The sequence below is a fragment of the Bemisia tabaci genome, chromosome 3 (assembly GCF_918797505.1).
Source record: "Bemisia tabaci chromosome 3, PGI_BMITA_v3".
NCBI lineage: Eukaryota > Metazoa > Arthropoda > Insecta > Hemiptera > Aleyrodidae > Bemisia > Bemisia tabaci.
This window is the reverse complement of record NC_092795.1, coordinates 11376798-11397821: the sequence shown is the minus strand read 5'-3', so window position 1 is coordinate 11397821 and position 21024 is coordinate 11376798.

Sequence of the window (21024 nt, the reverse complement as noted above, 5' to 3'; positions counted from 1 at the left end):
TCTTGTCGATGTTTTTAAGAGTCTGGACTCTAGATCCAATGTGTTTTTTTTTCAGTGTACTCTAGATAAGAGGAGAGATTCATAAGTAGATCACCCAGCAATCGTCTAGGAAAGTGAACTGTAAATTTACAAACTGACTGCGAGTAGACGCACAAGTCGCATAGACGGTAAGTTGGAGATGTAGTCAACGTGCGTTTAAAACAAAAAAAACTCGAAATCTCAATACAGAGGGAAAAAACAGAGAGTCGTAACTACTGCTGCACCAAACAGCGTATCTCTTCGAGAGAAAATTGCGCTCGAATGAGTTTTTTCCCTCTGTATTGAGATGTCCAGTATTCTGGATTTTAACGCACGTTGGCTACATCTCCAACTCACTGAATTGTAAATTGTCTAAAAATGTCCCCATGCATCAAACAACTCGCATTTGGCTGTACGCCTACTTTTCTCGCCTTGCGTTAAAGTCTCTGAAGTGATTTCTGCATTTTGCCGTCTTGGTGATCTCTCGTGTGGTTCAGGATGAGAAAATTTTGAACAACGAGTCTGCAGCTCAAGTACGAATGATTTACTCGAAATTACAGTCTCATAGTTGGAGGTATTATTCCTTAAATAAGACGAAATTTATGGAACGGCGATTCCCTAAGCAGCTGCTTAGGAAATGAAAAGATTGCCCTGCTCCATCAAAGCATTAAACGCCTAAGGAGCGACGTTAAGTGTCATTCGGAAGGGTAACTATTCGCGCATTTCGGTATGTTTGTTGCCTATGCGCCAGAATTGAAGGCGGAAAAATTGACAAAGTCTACTTCTTACGTTCACAATCTCGTTTATTGGGTTAATTAAAGCTCATATATACATGTGGCGATATAGTTGAGTGTATTTTTCGGATAGAAACATATTTGGTATATTTATTGCCTTTACAGCGAGATTGAAGATGAATTTCAGGTGAAATATATTCACAAACATAATCACACATCATTCTTTGGTTCAACCAAAGCATGAAGTGGAATGCTTGTACATATTTTTCAAATAATTTACCATTCATGCTCCCCGGTAGATTCATAGCTTTCCCGGGTAACCTGAGTGTGAACTTAAAGTAAACAATCTTCATCGAAAATTGGGAGGAATCTAAATTTATTTCTTCGTGGGACGTGTTGACCAGGTACTCTTTTGTGATACAGATCTTGCAGGAGAATTATACAGGTTTCATTTCTCCCCCAGAACATTTGAATAAGAACATAGTGTTTGCCTTAGATTTTTTTACGTTCGATACTTGAAAAGAAATGATAATTAAGCGTCAGCGATAGAATCCAAAGTTTATTGGCTCTTCATTGAGAGATTACCGCCATCCCGAAAGTTTAGCACCTCTTTTTCTAATCTAATAACTTATTATGCATGTTGCATATGATTTGGTTGCAAGGGTCTCCAAGGCGGTTCTTTGATACACACTTTATTTTTACTCATATAAGGAGAAACAAAATAGAGTGTCCAGAATCTTAAGACTAGAAATATTTTGAAGAACTTCAGTCGATCTTAGATTCAGTAGGTGGTGTAGGATCCATTGGAAATGCACTTCGGCTAACAGAGCATGAATGTTAAGGGGCGGATAATATTGCACATGCATTGTGGGCAGCGAGAAACAGCAGTGGGATATGCGGTTGAAAAAAGCTTAAACTGGGATTACACTCTAGGTCACAAATCGTCGCTCATCAAACGATAGGGCGTGTCTTAATTTCCACGTTATCCCTGTTCCCCACATAACTCTACACTCTCCAGGGCTCATGTAAAAATAGAGATACGCCTTTACGTCAGAGGAACGACAAAATTGGCGGCTACGAATGCGCATTAGCCGCGAGTAGGATAAACACCCGTCTGACTGTAAGCTTCACATGGTTGCCGACTTGTTCTCATTATAATCTATTACAGTACAATCTCTCTATAGCGATTTCAAGGGACCAACCACCTTTGCCGCGATAGAGAGAGGTCCGCTATAGTGAAAGTATGACCCGAACTGACAGAAAGCACAGAAATCAATCACACATTTTCACCCTTGAACCTGAGGTTTTATCAGGCAAAGCTTTGGAAAAAATGCCAAATTCATCAGCACTGAATACGTCCTTCGCTTGGTAACTTTAAGTAGGCTTTTGTTTTAAGTATGACGCCGTTAATGGAATATTCTGGGCTCTTTTTTGGCTGAACCAAGAAAATGGCTTGATCTCCGCTGCCAGACCGCCGCTATAGAGAAAGCCGCTGCCGTATACAAAACGGAAAATACGGGTATTTAACATAAGAAGTTCAAGGGACCGGCCGACTTCGCCGCTACAGAGAAATTCCCGCTGTACAGATGACCGTTATAGAGAGATTGTACTGCACTTAATACAAGTCGTATAAGACAATAGCTTTGATGTAATACATTCTGAGCACGATTTTCACAGAATAGTGTTCACATAGAGAGTAAAAATCACCGAAATTTTCAACGAATGAAGTTTAGTTTTTAACGTTGAAAGTACAGTATTGCAGAAAGTCTGCTAAGGCGCAAACCGAGATACGCATTTCTGCAGGTTCACCACCGACATGGGGCCACCTAAGGAAAGGATTTGTTTCAGGAACGAATCAGTGGCGAGGCGTGAATGATCGATTGTGGATAATTCCTCGTTTGAAGCTATGGTAAAGAATCGATTATGAAGGCGGACGTATTTCTACCAAACAGAACTATGTGCGACGGGAAAGATGGGGGTGTGCTCGTTTGAGCTGGATAAGAAAAAATGTAAACGTGGGCTTGATTCCTTTTGAAGAATTGGAAAAGCGGGATTTTAAATTCACCGAACGGAACTATGTGCCAATTGTATGCGAGGCTCATAAGCCGTGGACATGGGACAAGCTCCTTGTAGACAGGGCTCATGAGTTAAAGACGCGAATCCGCGGAACGTCGGCCGCTGACGTCACTGGCACTTTATAATCCCCCTTCACTCTTACGGCCCAAGAACTATGGAGCACACCCCATATCCCCCATTCGCACATAGTTCTTAATGGTAGAAATACGTCCAGGTGTTCGTTGCGAACACCTTGTTTATCGATTATTTTCCATCGGCTTAAATGGCAGATCAATCGATATATCGCAAAGCACGCCTCGTTTACTGAAGCGAATATGAGTACAGCTCTACTGCGATGGACTTAAATGTCGGAGGCTGGGCGAAATGTTGCAAAGGTGGATTGTTGCACGGGCCTCGCATCTGTTCCGGCTGAGTAGGCAATACGAGCAAATCATAATGATAACATTGATGACGGTTCGATGTTCCAGTGTTTCCCGTCGACGGTTCGGCCCCAAGATCCGAGTTCCGTTACGAGCGCTGCGCAGCGGTCCGCTCGGCTAATTCCTCAAATTCCGCCCACAACTTGAGCACTACTCCTACACCGACGGCCCGCCGCCGCCAACCGCCTGTGTGCAGATTCGGAAACGACTCATGCGGAGAAGACGGAAAGGGCATTGGAAATGCTTACTAATATCGCCCATCATCGCTTACTCTCAGCGGCGTGGCGTGCTTTGCGATACATCGATAAAGCTGCCATTTAAACCTATGGAAAAGGATCGATATACAGGGTGTTCGCAACGAACACCTTAATAATCGATTTTTTACCATAGCTTCAAATGGAAAAATATCGATAATCGATCATTCACGCCTTCCGACTGCTTGCTTGTATATCTGATGCGGGTCGGAATGTGCTTTCTAGGACTTTCTTTCGACCGCGAGGGGAATAAGACCTTTATGGCACTCATAGTTGGACCGCGTTAAGCAGGAAGGAACCAAGCCACATCAGCCATTGCCAAATTTAATTGGACAATTGGACGTATTTCTGCCAAACGGAACTATAAGACGAGTGGGAAAGATGAGGTGAGCTGTGGAAAAGCTGCATAAGAAACAACGTTGAAGTGGGCGTGACTTTGGAAAAATGGAAAAGCGGGATTTTACATTCTGTCAAACGGAACTATGGGCCAACTGAATGCGGCACTCGTGAACCGTGTGAATGGTAAAAGAGCGGTATGGACAGGGCTCATGAGTTAATGGCGACCAAGAAGGATAACGGAGACGGCTTCGTTGCCGCTGACGTCACCGGTGCTTTATAATTCCCATTCATCCTTATGAACCTCGACTATCGAGCACACCCCTTCTTTCCCACCGGTCTGTGATTAAGTTTGGCTGAAATACGTCCAATTTAATTTTTTTACAGGAAACGGATTTTTGTGCAAATTTTAGTGAATTTTCTGCATGACACGAAGTAAATTCCGTTGCATTTTCAAAGGAATCCGCACGAACGTACAAAATTAAATCACCCGCAGTTAAATTTGACAATATAGCTGATGTGACTTGGTTCCTCTCTGCTAAAAGCGGCCAAGTTGTTCCTTGAGCAGCCCCCTTCACCCCCCCCCCCCCCCCCGAGAGGCCCCATAAAGTTTACACTGTGATTAGGGAGGACTCGCGGAGATCCTTGACACATAAATACTCATGAAAAGGAAAATTTGAAAAAGTCTCAAGTGCAATTCAACGATAAGCTTTGGAAATAGACCTTGGGAGGGTTTGCCGCTGAAAAAAATTGAAAAATGGAGAGTAAAAATTGTAGGTTGGAAGTCTTAGGGTAGGTTTGTGCCTACCTTGAAAATTTTCGAACTCATAGAGCCCATGCCAAATACGTTTACGCACCTCCAGACGGCGACAGAAGATCGTCTGACGGCACCTTTGTATGTGAAGTAAATGGAAGAATCAAGATGGCGAGTATTCCATCGCAGTCGAAAAATGTATTATACATATTTGGCGTGGGCTGTAGTATTTTTTTCCTCCTTGTTTTCTTATTTCTTTTTTTTCTTTACTTTGCGGTGTCTCAAATGTGTCAATCAATGTGTCAAATAAAGTGATATCATCAGATCGGAACAGCAAATCAATGAAGCTTGGAAAAATAGGAAAAAATAAGAAACAGAAGAAAATAAAAAAAATCGCCGTCATGCCGCAGAAAAGGAAGAACTTCTGCAATTGTATCAGCTGTAGGTAAATGTTTTGACTTCTGCTAAATCAAAAGCAGATCCCAGTTGGTACCTATCTTAAAAATGGTATACCCACCCTGGTAAAAATTGGCAGTAGAATCTGTGTTCCAAAATACCATAGATCTACAGCCGGCTGTAAGATTTCCAATAGCTTCTATAGCCGGCTACACAATTTCTCATAGCCTTTTATAGCCGATGGCGATTAAGCAACAGCCAGGCGATAAAGTGTATGCTAAACGTTACTAATTACGGATGCTAGGACTTAGTGAGTTTTTGGAATACTGCTCTCTTTTTGGGCCGTAGTATCTTGATTTATTTTGCGAGGAAAGCTCCGTACTTTTGATGGATGCCTGCCATTACTAATATATTAGAGCGCCTTCAGTTTCGTATGATACTGTGCAATACCTCTGGTGTGAAATAGTTGCTTCAAGCGCCGTGGCAGGCGGGCAGCCAGCGCGAAACACGCATTGGCGCCTACAAACCTAACAGGGATACTTCACGCGTTGCGCAATGCGTGAAGTATCCCTGTTAGGTTTGTAGGCGCCAGTGCGTCGCCGCTCCGCTTTGTGTTGGGCTCTAATATTTAATCTGGCGGAGTCAGCGTTATTCAACTCATGATTTTGAAATGTTTGCACATCCTGTATGGATTATTCTCATTTTAATTGATGAAAAAAAATATGTATTAAAGGAAAATATAATGTGTGTTTTGTAAATATTATGGTGGTTCCGTATCAAGCTCAATCATTTCCGAAGCACACGAATTTCTACACAATTTCTTATAGCCTTTTATAATCGATGGCGAAAAAGCAACAGCCAGGCGATGAAGTTTAAAGCCCGGCGATAGGAACTACAGCCCGGCTGCATAATTTTTTATCGCTTCGTATAGCCCGGCCGTATGATTTTCTCCGCATTCTACAGCCAGCTGTATGATTTTCTGTAGCCTTCTTTAGCCGGCTATAAGAATTCCTATGGTATTTTGAAACGCAGCTCTTATCGCCAATTTTTACCAGGGCAATGCTAAGTGATTTATCAAACATTTCTCAAGTTCTCATCATGACCAGTATTGCTATCGCGCTGCGATTGCAGACACCAGCTTGTTATCCCTTGCAAGGGTCTATTTCCAAAGTAACCTAAGAATTTTAACAGATATTTGTTACTATGAATTTTACTGTTCGTGATACTGCATAAAGGATTTCCTTAGTTTTCCCTTAGTCTTAAGCGGCAGATACGTCTGCGAGTTACAAGCGTTTGTTGAAAGTGATACACCAATGGGAAACCAGGATTTCGATCGCTCGTCGTCGAGCTATCGAAATTTTCCTTGCCTATTGGTGTTTCACTTTCAACGAGCGCTTGTAACTCGCAGGTTTATCTGAGCCTTTTAGTGTATAATCCTTATGGAACTTCCCGAGGAAAGAAGCTGCTCAAGAAACAACTATTATCACGGCCCTTGGTCAGCTTATTCTTTCGGGCCGAACTGATCTGAGGTGTAACGTAGTGTATTTGCACTCAGGAAATACATTAAGAAGAATATAGATGGGCCTTACTTTCGTTGGTATTCTAAAGAATTGAACTTTCACTGTAAGTTCCTTTCGCTTGACTCAACCGTTCATTCATGATCTCATTGCAAGCTCATGAACTTCGTATGATAATATTGCCATAAGGCGAGTTCAAGGTCTATGACACGGGGTTATCGCCTGCCCTGGGAGATGCGACGGTCGCAAAACGATGAGAGAAGCGGACCTATTAAGAGTGTGACAGGTGCTTCGTAGCTGGACAAAGTTAAAGACCCGCTAATTAGATCTGTTTATCGAGTTTACTTACAGCGTTAATGGATCAACGCATAGGATCTTCGCTTCGAGCCCGCGATTTAAGCCCAAGGCTTCTGCAATTGAATTACCCTTACGCATTCTTTTGTCCTGTAATACGCGCTGTACCGCGGTCGATCTACATTCGAGGGCTGGTCGAACGGCCCTGTTGCCATTTTGATATGTGAACACTAATAGAAAAATAGATAATTTTCACGGAATGGGATGTAAAATGGAGCTTGAAAATGCCAAACCAAAGCACAGCTTTACCAGTGCGAAAATTGCAGGGATAGGCGTACTTTTGAGAATAAAGATATTTAAAGTTTTTGTCTGCAACACTAAAAGATCAAAATTGACGGATATCATTGTAACTTTAATTAAATCCTCCGCTGACGGAAAAAGTAATAAAACGCTCGGTGCTCGTAATATGAATTTTGGGGTGTGAAGGATATTTCCCATCGAGAACCCTCAATTGGACTGCATTTTCTAATTTGAAACTATAAATTCTGGCCCGGTTTGAAAACAACGTGTGTGCCATTAGTTTCCCTATGCACATAATGTGTTTTTCAAGATGAGCCAGAATTTATAGTTCTAAATTGCAAAATGCAGTCCAATTCCGATTTTCATAACCAATCGGACAATAATGTCCTCTGAAAAAGTGTTTTGTTATGTACTGCAGCTCCTTTTCAGTGAACGGTTTTATCCATTCGTAGACAGAAATCTGTTTGCGTCAACATTTAACATTTAATGAATGCATGCGTTATTTTTATTTATTTTGTGAAGAGAAAATTTCTGATTGAAAATAACAAGTAATTTTGTAATTTTGTAGGTTGCTTCCTTTGTAAAGTACGGACGAGACTGAATTCTCAGAGTTCTAATTTAATGACCAATCAATCCGACACACCGACACGTGCGCGTATTTTTGCAGACTCGTTGATATGAAGGCGCTCATTGGCTCTTCATCTGCACTCGTACACAATTTACTTATTGAGTCCTAAGTCCTGAAATTACTCTCGAAAATACGTCCTTCATTATTGCTACAGCAACGCACTGTCAACCACTCATACAGTAGACTGATGAATCTTTGTGCACATCGTTTTTACCCACTCTCTTACTCCTCATCTCGCGTCTAATATGTATGCACTACAATCTTAAACACATTTGAAATTTTTGAGGTTTATTGGAATTTATTTTTCATACCCTCAAGACATTCTCGTGATGATCCGTGCGGCAGGACGGACTCCGACTCTAAATTCCAAGGAAACAGCTTTGAAAAGCTAGGTAACGAGAGGAGTTCATGATGAGCTTTTCAAAAATAATTACTGATAATGCGATAACTGATTTTTTACTGATAACTGTTACTGATTTTTTGTGGTCTAAATAAAAATTATGAAAAGTGGGGTTTTGGAGGATTCGAGGGAGGCCGTAAATTAACAAAAGACCAGTAACTTGGTGTTTTAGCGTATAGGCAAAAGTAGTATTTTGCGAGCCCCCAAAACCTCACTTTTACCTGAGATTTTGAATTTTTTCATCGTGACTAATGAATTAAACGAATTAGTTCATGTGTGCACACCAATTTGCATGAGATTCGGTGCAATATCGTCGCCAAAACGCAAGAAAAACGATTTATTTCCTAGAATTTGGGTGGAGGGGAGAGGGCCTGTAGCACCCGAAACAATCCGTTTTGGAGAAAAATTTCATACAAGAAGAAAGTCTTATTTCGACCCATTGAACATGCTCCTGCAGTATGCGTCGATTTGACCTTGGATCACCTTCTATAGGAATCGTCTTTAAAGTCTAATAAATATCCATTAAAAACTTCCGCAGGCCTTAAAGCATAGGCAAGCCTGAAGTAATGATGGATTTCGCTGCAGGCACTGAGAATGGACTCGGGCAAGCTTGAAGGAATGATGAACTTTGGTAGGAGCTGGAGAGAATTTCGCTGGAAATTCAGGATTTTGATCTTAGATCTAAGACGCGTCGGCCTACTGTGGAGTAGTGGTCTTAGCGCTTACGCTCTGATCGGTAGATCCTAGGTTCGATTCCCGGCCTGCAGGTGACCCCAGTTTGATGGTCTCAAACGACGGTTACCTGAGGCTGACTTGATTAGGGACTGCAAATGGATGGGACATTAGAGACTGTAAGCGTAAGATTATCCCTTTAGGGAAATTTGAAGTAAAAAAAAATAATATCAACACTGGAAAAAAAAAACACATTGGATCTAGAGTCCAGACGCTTGAAGACATTGACAAGAAAAAATACCCTTGATTCAATCGGATTTTTGCTTGAATCAGAGCGAAATCCGCTTAAATTAAGAGACTTGGTTCTTGATTTAAGCTGGATTCTGATTGAATCAAGAGTACTTTTTCTTATCGATGTTTCTAAGAGTCTGGACTCTAGATCCAAAGTGTTTTTTTTCTCAGTGAATAATAAAAAAAAAATTGTGATTTTGCCGATGGAGAACGGCAACCCTGAGTGAGCATACGAGCATTCGCGTCCGCGGAGCACGGTGGCTATTATTGAAATACATATTACATACTTTTTACGATCGCACAAGAGCAATGCGCCCGGAAATTTGATAGACCCGCCGCGGACGCGCTATTTCAAGAATTAACCGTTTAATTACCTATTATTTCCGAGGGTGGCTCGCTGGCCGCGGCCGAGGCGCACACGGCTTCCTCCTTTTTATGCACACACACATTCTTTTCGTATTAACGCCCTTGTTGTCTATTCTTACATGCGCACTTGTGTAGTACAAAACAACTTACGTTTGCTCGAGGGTTCGAGATTCAAAACCTGGTAAACGCCATCAGATGTTGCTCAAATGCTGCAGCAATTTCTCTGCGGTTCGAGGTCATTTTTCCTAAATTTTTTCCTCCTACCACACGTTTTCCTAATTCTTTTTTCCTAAAAGTTTTTTATACCGTTATAATATAATAAGTCCTGCAAATGAGATGTCCAACTGGCTTTTACCCTAAGGGTAATTGTCCTAATTTGTAATTATTGAAACTTAAGCATAAGCAGAGTTGAGGGATAATTTTTCGAGCAAACCTCGTAGCTGATATTTGTTTCTGGGAGACAATATCCTATTATTTCAACCTACATATGAACTTGTGGGGAATGTTATTTTTTTAATTGATATTAGGATAAACTCTTGTTTGAAAAAAGTCTGTACCTTTTAAAATGCACTTTCAGGACTATCTACAAAGGTACAAAAAACGTTAAGGGAAAAAGTATTAGAAAGTAGCAGGATACAATGTTTCTAGAAAAATGACTTGCCACCGTTTTTTTTCAGGTAACGATTAATTTTAGATTAAATTGTGTCAGTAGGTATGAGTAAAGAATAATTTGTCGCTCCTCTGACGTAAGGGCGTATCTCAATTTCCACGTGAACCCTGTACTCCATATAGTTCCAAGCTTTCCAAGTCTCATGTGGACATTGAGATACGTTCATACGTCAGAGGAACGACAAATTGTGTTCCCTCAAATCTCCTTTTCTTGATTTAAAACACGTTTTCACATTTTTGCCGCCATTTGAGATACAATCTTCAATGACGATATTTTCTTCATTCGGATAAAAAACAATAACTTCAGGAATGCCAGAGTAAGAAACTGGCAGAGTTTTAAACATGTTTTACCCCAGGAGAAAGATAAAATGTCAAACGGAGAATATCAATGTAATCAAGTGCTTGAGGGGGCGGGATAAGAATAATATTCAGAAAACGCGGACCCAAACTCGAATGTATCAAAACACTCGACTGGATGTGAGGAAGAGGAAAATGATTTCAACTAAGAGGAAAATGATAACAAAACTGTTACAACGGTGCAAATATCGAGTAGATTTATGATATATTTCAACAAAAAAAATACATCAATGAAAGCACATTCTTTTTGTGTAAAATGAAAATATTTTCTCTTGGAGAGTTAAAATTAAAAAAGGTTTTAAATCACTTAGAGACAATTTGAGAGGACCAGTGACATCGATGTAAGCGAAATTTGGACTAAGACGTTCTTTTTCGGTTTTTATTGAACACTGACCTTTCGAGCAACCGTCAAAATTGTTATCATTTTAGCTCAAGTGAGGCACGTTGCGAGGAAGAGTGATCTTCATGAGTCCGCAAAGTGATTTACTGTGTGGTTATTCGGCCTACCTTGACGGTGCGTGGGTAGTTACTTTTTGCATTAAGTGTCTTTAAACAACAGCACCACAGGTTTCTTTTCCTCTGAACGAGGTTTTAATGGGTTGGATCTTTCCATTCACAGTGCACTCTCGCAAGAGCAGTCCATCAAGATATTTTTTTGAGATTCTCAAGCCTTTATGTCTCAATGCGTCCCGAAAGTCTATCTCCATCTCTTTCGGAAACTTAATTTGTTCATGTCTTTCTTGAGAGGTACCTTTCACTTAGATCAGTCGGCCAAATTTATGCTCTCGTTTTTTGAATGGGGACCAGAAATAGCGTGTAGCATTTCGACAGAATTTTATGGAAATCAAGATGCTGAACCACTACGAAGGGTCATAAATCGGGCACAACAAATGTTCTTTATTATATTGCAAGGAAAACTTACTAATTACATTAATACGTACATACTGGTGGGTTTTCGAGTTTTTAACGTCGGACTGTTCGCTTTACCGCAAGAAAACATTTGATTGGGTGAATTTGAACAATTGACCAATGTGTCCAACATGCTTCATAGCAAAAAAAAAAAATTAGTGAGCTGAATTTCTCTTTACATGTTCATAGGAGTGCTTTATCGGAGGAGAAGGGGTAATTTTTTTTCTAGGATTCAACCCGAAATTTCTGCGGAACAGTAAATCAGAGACATCACGCGTCATTTCAGCGTATTTTTATTGGGGAGAGAAGTTGTTAAAAGTTTAAATTTGCCGGGAGATCAAAACTGCAGCAAATCTTCAAAAACCCTAAAATTAATGAAAATGGACCAAACGTGCCCTCATAGTAAGTATAAAATGCAAGTATGACAACAGGTAATTGACCTTCTGGCATAAGTCCCTGGGATAAAGTTTTAATAAACTTACCTGAATACCGTTGATAGTTAACTGTGCGGTTTGTTTTTCTTTCTACGAGCGCGATTTACGAATAAATTTATTTTAATGAAATAATACTCGCTAATCTGCATTAAAACTTAACTTCAGTAATTTTACGCACTCGAATTGTATGGTATTTCATTTGTCCATGCGTTCGTTTTGTCAGAGGGAATATCGACGATGAAACTCCCGAACCACGTACCTCGGTTTGCGACGTTTTAGACTTCCTGACATACTTTATTTGTAAAATACAAAACTACTCAACGTCATTTTTTCAAAACTTTCCGTGGAAAATTTACAGGTTAGTGTTAATTTGTTTTCCTTTTAAAAAATAAAACAGGCGCGGAGATTTTTGAGCACCTCAACCGAGATACGCGGTCCGGGAGTTTTCGTCGATATATTTTATGGCGCATTCATATTCACCCTGCCTGGTGGACCATTCCCGCATGACTTTTTCGAGTTGACCACATACTTGGCATCCCCGCATAACACTGGAACTATCTTCTTATGGTACTTGGTTCGGTTTCGTTTTTCAGCCTTTGGTTGAACCTCTTCATTGGTGATTGCTCAAAAGCCGTTAGCCCCTCCGGTCTTGCGCATTCCAGTTCAGCAGTCATGATAACCTTTATCAGTCTATTCGGAATCGCATAAAGTTAAAGTTGCACGAGTATAATGGCTTCAAGTTCCAATTTGCTGGATGTTTCTTTAAACAAAGCACAACTATGGACCACAATAATCATATTATTAAAAGCCTCTGACTCCTTCCTCAATACGGATACGTTATTGGTTCAAAAATAGACTGGGCAAATTACGTTGCTCTTTGACATGGTGCGAATTCCGGGTCAAGAAGAAACTTTGACTGAACGGAAAAGGCCAAGACTCAAAAAATGTAAAAAAAAAAGGAAGTGATTATTCGGAAATGTTGGCATATTTTTATTGGCCATTTTAATTGAACCTACTGGAGAGAGGACATTAGTTCACTAGACCATCAGAGATTCTCGTGCCTTTACCTAGAAACAAGGGGTCGTGTGACAGGTCGTATCGGAATCCAGCAACACTATCTTGATGATCATAGAAGGGGACCATTCGGATTATATTGTGCAAAAAGGAACCAAGAGCATTGTGCAACTTAAAAAATTACTGAAATGATGCAAAAAAATTAAATTTACGAGGGTCATTTTCGTCTTGAATCCATCGTTTATTTTGAGTAAAGATGAAACTTGTCTAAATGATCAGCTTATATTTGCAACGTAAAACAAGTTGCGCAATTTTAGCGACATTGGAATGCTCTTGGCTCCTTTTTATAAAATGTAATCCATTTGTTCATCACGATTTGTGTTTCATTTGTAACTAAGATAATCGCTATACAAGAGTATCAAATTGAGTGGTCCATCAGTGTAGTATCAGAGTATCCGGTACCTATCTCTTAATACTCAGTTTGCGATTTCTGTTGATCCAAAAGTACAGGGGCCTCACAATTCGTCGTCTCTCGCACGAAAGAACGTAAGCGCATTCCAATGTTGTCTAATTTCCCCTCGCAAATTGAATATGAACCAGTAGAATCTCGGAAATATCTCATTGGTAATTTCACTGATTTTTCCCCAGAATCCATGCAAAAATTCGACAAATTTTGCATACAAATTGCACTGGCCTATTTTTGTAGAATTAATTAATTGTTTGAGTTAATTTGTCAACTTCGGAATGGAGTTACGTTACTTCGTCCGGCCGGGAGACGACGAATTTTGATGGATAATTTTCAGCAATTGCATCAATGTCGTATTTTGACCGTGGAAAAAGCGCTTACACAACAAGCTGCTCATTAATATCACTATGCACGAATTAGCGTTGACCTCCGAACTCAACTTCTGCCTCAGCCAATTACATTCCTTAGACCATCGTGGGTCTCGACGGGGTATCGTCGCTGGGTAAGAGCACATAATAATACTAGAAAGGCCCATAACCCTAACCTAGAATCCACCAGAAGACACGCTGCGTTTTTCAAACGGGGACGACAGGAAGAAGGGATGTAACAATAAGCGGAGCGTTCCCGTTGGATCTGGATCTGGATGGCGGATCGGGTGAGGGCAACAATAGAGGGCGGTGCGGTATTTTCGCGGAGTCGAGTAATTTCCAGGCGAGTCGAACTGGAGCCGGAGCGGCGAAACCGGTGGAACGGGCATAAATCATACCGGAAACGGGGGCTCAGAGCATCGTCCGGACCCGAAACCGATTCTCTCATCGATTGCCGATCGGTAATCGACATCGACAATCGGCATCGAAACCGCTAATCCGGAGCACGCCGAGCCGACCCGGGTTTTTCTTCGTCCCACTCGGACATGCCTCACCCTCGGCGCAATGGTCAACTTCCAGAGGATGACCTTCATCTCCACGGACATTTGCACACACTGGCGACATCAGAACGTGAGAGCGCATAGTATCCCGATCCTAGACACTGCCATGCTTAGAAAAAAACTAGAGTGTCTTTTAACTTCTGGTTTATGGAATGGAGATGTTGCATGTGTGAGGAATTTGCGATTTGACTAATGATTCTTATGTAAAAGTCCGCGAGAAACACGAAAGTGCCACTGGTTTTCTCTGAAATCAACTCCCAAGCTCAAAAAAAGCTCTCAAGTTGAAACCAAAATGGAGGGAATATCCTACGCTATCCTGAGAGTCCACGTCTGCGTCAAGACAATCTCTCCATGCAAAGACAGAGAGCAAATATATCGACAGGGCTGCCCCTTTAATTGGGGACTCCAAAACTGAAAACACAGCAACCCTGCTAATATATTTGCACCCTATCTTTGCATGGAGAGTTTGCCTTGACGTAGACGTGGACTCTCAGGATAGCGTGGGATATCTCCTCCATTTTGGCCTCAACTTGAGAGCTTTTTTGAGCTTGGGAGTTGATTTCAGAGAAGACCAGTGACACCGTCGTGTTTCTCGCGAACATTCACATAAGAATTCCTAGTCAAATCGCAAATTCCTCACACATGCAACACCTCCATTTTGTCTGCTCTTTCACGCGGACGTGCAGCATCCATCGATGGGTCCATACCTCACCGCACCGGCCATTCACAAGCGCTAAGCCGGACTTGAGTACAGTCGAGACTCATCCTAAGTTGAACGGACCAAAAAAATTCGACCCCTGGGGTGGAAGATTATGAAAACCACCTCCTACACGCTTTGCATTGCCCTGCAGCTTGTTATTTGATCGGATGAACTACGAATATACCTCCTCTTTTTCTCCCTCTACTTCCTTTTCAATTCAGGGATTTAAATTGAACGACAACGAGACAGGAACGTAGATTCAGAGAATTCTGAGCAAATAGGAAGAAAACTTTCTTGGAACTGAAAATTCGTTTCGCACATGAAAAACCCTTCCACTTTCATTGAATTCTTTTACATCGCTACCGCGCTGAGGAAAAATGTGAACGTTGCCAAATTCCCCCATAAATATCTAATTTGAGAAAAAGTCGGGTATATTCTACCATGAAATTTTTATACACGCTAGTTAGAATTGCTTGTAAAATCAGCTGAAAACTCCGAGAAAAAACTCACAAGATTTTTTTGGAAATGTTATACTTTGCCAAAAAAAATTTGGTGTCGTCAAAATTCTTTCACGTTGTTTTTCCATAGCTCAAGGCGGTGGGGTTTCACATTCGTGCTAAGGCTTCTTCCTGCTCTCCGATAGGGCGATCCGAAAGTGCATTATTTCCCCTGCTCGTGAAAACTTCCAACTTACGATATTCAATGCGCGTGTACATAACTCCTATTTCATTAAAATTGATTCGCATATTTACGAGGAAAGCGATACATGAATGTTTAGATTGTTTACTTCATTCACGTGTCTTATGAAAAATACAGAAGCATTCGTTTCATAAAAAACGGCTGTGGGTGGATTCGCGTCGCGGTCGATCGCTGATCGGGTGCTTAAAATTTTGAGGATGATGTTGGAATTGATTTGGTTCTTTTATGTTTTCAGTGCAATCATTTACATTGTGTCGTACAGTGCTGTGATTTTGACAGCCCTCAACTCCAACAATATTTACCCCGTCACGTTGAGACGCCACTGTAAACACTGTGATTTTCGCTCTACTGTGGTGGCATGAATGACCAAAATTAAGATTTTCGCTGAGTGAATGAAAATTAATACAATTTGAGTGTTGGTGCATGCTCAATAACTGGATTTGACGGATGGAAAACCATAAATTGGGGTGCATTGATGCGGTTTGTGGAGTGCATCCTCAGAATAGCTTTCTACTGTCTGCTAATTTGGATTTATCGTGTATTGGTATGTAATATTTTGTTTCAGTCTCCGCGTGTCACTTTCTAAAAACAAAAAACAAATAAAACGATAAAATGAAGAGCAATCTAGCATGTATTCCAACATAATTGTGATGTATCCTTTCGATCAACAATGACCATCAAACACTCGGCTGATAAAACAATTCTTTAAATGTCAAAATCTTTATAAGCTTTGGACGATAATGAACCTTATTTTAAATGCACCAGGCGAAGAAAATAAAATAATAACATGTTCGGATGGTACACGACTTTATGTCCACTTTTTTTACGTCCACAGACTTTCGTCCACAATTTTACGTCCACAGTTCTAAAGCCCACACATATATTGTAATAAGTCCACTAAAATCAAATTCAAGCGTCATATTTTAGTCCGTGTGTAAAATTATATTGACAATATCGAAATGAGAAAATTAAGAGAGAATGAGGTGTTGTTATCGTAACTCATATTTTAAATGAAATGTTAATTTCTTCTTTTGATTCATCTTTTCAAATTGTCTTTGGTAAATACTTGGTTTCATTTCTATCCTTGAAATTTCCGATATAAAATATGCCTTAAATGCACATTCTTTTTTTTAATGAAATTGATTACTTCATTTTAAAAACATTTACATTTTTAAAACGTGGTAAATATTTGTAAAACTTTTTCCAAGCAATGGCATCGATATGAATCTCAATGAGCCGTAGTTGTGATGAAAGAAACTATACAAAAATTAATAAAAGAGGAAAAAAACTAAGAAGCACGCAATTTTTTGTTTTTAACTTATTTGTACATCGACCTTCTTGAGTCAAATACGTCCAATTTTGAGCGTTTAGTTGCGCTTACACCACGCTGCAGCACAGTAAAAGCCCAAAACATAAAAGAATAAATTTGAATGCTTTGGAAATCATTAAATTTGACACGGAACGACTATTATATTTAACAAAAACACATTATATTTTCCAGTAGTACATATTTCTTTTGCATCAGTTTAAAAGGGAATAATCAATGCAGAGAGTGCAAACATTTCAAAATCATGAGTTGAAAAACGCTGACTCCGCGAGTTTAAATATTAGAGCCTAACACAGAGCGGAGCGGCGTGATAGCAGCGCAGAACGCGCACTGGCGCCTACAAACCTAACGGGATACTTCACGCATTGCGCAACGCGTGAAGTATCCCGTTAGGTTTGTAGGCGCCTATGCGCGTGTCACGCTGGTTGCCTGCCGCGCCGCAACGCTTTAAGCAACTATTTCGCGTCAGAGGCGTTGCACAGTATCCTACAAGATTGAAGGCGCACGAAATAACTAGTTAAAGAGGACTTTCAATTTTGACTGCATCTGTTACTGAAAAATGTTTAATTTGGCATTGGAGCGTTTCCTAGGCTCCCGCTTTGGTTTTCATCTTATCATATCCGTACAGTGTACACATGAACATATGTTTTTATCTGCTCTTAGAGTCTGTTCTCTTTCATGACTTGATTCATGAATGAAATGTTTTTAAGAATGAAGGAACTCTTCACCTCTCTTAATTTAAAAATCTAAATTTTCGTATATACTCCCATTTTCAAAATTCTCTGTAAAGACGTTAATAGCCTGTGACGTTGAACGTCTTAAAATATACTAACTAACTAACTAGTAGTAGTATGCATTTATTTTTGAGGTGGTTCCTGTCATTTAAATGAGAAGAAAAAAATGTGGACATAACATGTCCACAATTTGGACAATTTTGGACATATTCATGGTTGGACATTAAATCATGTGGACTTAATAAAGACTGGACTTAACGTTTAGTGGACATAAATAGCGGTGGACATTTATTTAATGGACGAAAGGTAGGTGGACATAAAGTCCTGGAAGCGTTTGGATCACACTAGAATTCAACCGTTTTAGCCCTAGGTTTAAACACTTGGAACCCTCCATAGGGTCAACACCCTTGAATATATGTGTAGGAGGAGAAGAACATTTCCTCCAAAAAAAAAAGAGGATTGAGAAAAAGAGGAAGTCGAAACGATTTCCGACTTAATGATAGAATTTTAAAATGGAAGGAGAGTCTTAATTTTGATTTTATTCCTCAACAAATAAGCTTATAAATTTTTACACATTACATTTTTTTAAAAAAAAAAATTATTAAAATAATTAATAAAATAAATAAAAAATTTAAAAAAAATTCTATGCAGCTACATTTATTTAACTTAGTAGCATATAATCGGTAGAGATAAAATTGACGTAATTGAGGAATTGAGTCGATTGAAAAATCACGCTTTATGTCCATCACAATGCTTCATCTAATTTACCTTATTATTTTTCGTTTAAAACTTTTTGGGTAGATAAATGCCCTCTTTTCGGTGACGTTGAAATTCAAATATTTCCAAGAGATCTGTAGACAGGTAGTAAGAGTCACAACCAAATATGCCGTGCGCAAGTTAAGGTTATTAGCAATTTGACGGTAAACAGAACTTGGATTGATAGTTGAAGGATGCAAGTGCGTATCATGGACGCAATTAGCGGAAGACAAGGCGTATGCGTGCTTTTAATGGAGGTGGTAATCCATTTATGAGTGGATCAATTTCATGAATTACGGGTTTCGGAGGCGTCAATTGAAGGCGCTTTCCCATTCCCGATCGCTACTCGCTCCCCCTGGCAGGATACACAGGGTGATGCAGCATCTGGGTACATCCCGTAAAACTGAAAGAAATTGTGTAGATTCGTCGTGTAGAATTGTATTAATACTTTCAGTAACTTCAGATTCATGTTCACCTAGTTTTGGAGCTTTTAATACGTTGCACGTGACCCTGGTACCAACGTTTGGGTTTTTATTAAATGAAAAAGAACAGCCGGATGGATATTCGTTTATTTTTGTATTATAATGAGAAGTGCGGGCAACAATTACAATCACATACTACCGAACAATTTTGAGAAAAACAACTGGGGAGGACGAATTTGATAACTAATTGATTGAGATTCCGTGAAAAGTAATTTTTGGACATCTTCAAAACTTAAAATGATTTTTGGGGTAGAATTGGATTGGAATTATTCTTTAATTTTTGTATTAATTTAAGTAACTCTAGATTTGGCCTGGTTAAACAGAAACGCACCAAGTCCCATCTTAGAAAAACAAATGAGTCGGAAATGGTATGTAATCCATCTAAACACACATTCTCTCCTGTTCAAAATTCGACGTCAGAATAAAATATATTGAACGTAAAAATAGTCATTGAACATGTCCCTTAACATGGAGTCTCGTGGAGAAACAATAATTCAAAACTCCCTTTCTCGGTTCAAACTTGGCGCATTCGAACTCGGTTCATTTTCACGCAACTGATTATAGTTGCAAAGTTTATAACCCTGTTAGATTTTTTGGAAATTCACATCTTTTCCCTCGATAAATTACTCTTTATGGCAGCTTCTTCCCTCAACTTGTGCTTAAATCACGCCCTTACAAAGCGAGATATTGACCCTTTCCTGACTCCCCGCTTTACCGTCGACGATAATATTTCCGCAGACTGTGAGTATGGAGATGTTGCATGTGTGAGGAATTTGCGATTTGACTATTGATTCTTATGTAAAAGTTCGCGAGGAACACGATGGTGCCACTGGTTTTCTCTGAAATCAACACCCAAGCTCAAAAAAAGCTCTCAAGTTGAGGCCAAAATGGAGGGGATATCCCACGCTATCCTGAGAGTCCATCTACATCAAGACGAACTCTCCATGCAAAAATAGGGAGCAAATAAATTAGCAGGGTTGCCGTGTTTTCAGTTTTAGTTTAGTTTAGTTTTCAGTCCCCAAATAAAGTGGCAGCCCTGTCAATGTACTTGCTCCCTACCTTTGCATGGAGAGTTTGTCTTGATGTAGAGGTGGACTCTCAGGATAGCGTGGGATATCCCCTCCATTTTGGCCTCAACTTGAGAGCTTTTTTTGAGCTTGGGAGTTGATTTCAGGAAAAACCAGTGGCACCATCGTGTTTTTCGCAAACTTTTACATGATATTCAATGGTCAAATCGCAAATCCTTCACACATGCAACATCTCCCTTATGGGTGGACACTTTTTCCATTGGGAAAACACGTAATCATAGCTGCAAGATCTCTCCACTTAGCGGCCAAGGAGCGTACGTCCTGCGGCATAAACTATTTTTTTAAACTTGACTCCACGAGTGAACGAGGATGAATGAACGAGCCTGTAGATGGGCGCACGAGCGCGAGTGGCCTAGTCGGAGGCGCCTGGCGTTAAGCGTTAGTGGCGAGCGTTGCCGGGGGGCGCAACAATCCGTCATTGATCAGCGGTGGCCACTTGTCACATTTCTAACCCGATCGATGGGGCCCCGGCCGCTGAAGCCGCGATGGAGATCCCGTTAGCCGGGAGCCAGGCCTGATTGCTCCCCTAATAACCATCATTATGATCGGTTTTGATAACTTGATTAAGAACACACACGCTGCGTCCGTCACTCGTCACAGATCGCCCGGCGGGCTGATTATTGAAATCGATAGACAAAGCAATAGAAAAAGAGGACAAAAGGGTCTTCGTGGGCCTATAGGGTCTCCCGTTGCTGTTTGTTAGTTTATTACTTACCTCTTTTGTCCATAGCAACTAATCGCTTTCACCGATAGGATCGCTCCAAATCGACGGTGTAAGTCTGCAACCACTTATCTCAGGTTGCAGACTTCTTGTCATACTTTATTTTTTATACGGAAAACTACTCAACGGCAATTCTTTAAAACTGCCGTGATTTTTCTTCTCTGTGGGAAAAAAATTCTGCAAAAACTTCAAGCAATGTTGCCAATTTGTTCTCCTTTAAAAAAATTATATAGAGGCGGAGATTTTCAAACACCGCAAACGAGAAACGTGGCTGCAGACTTACAC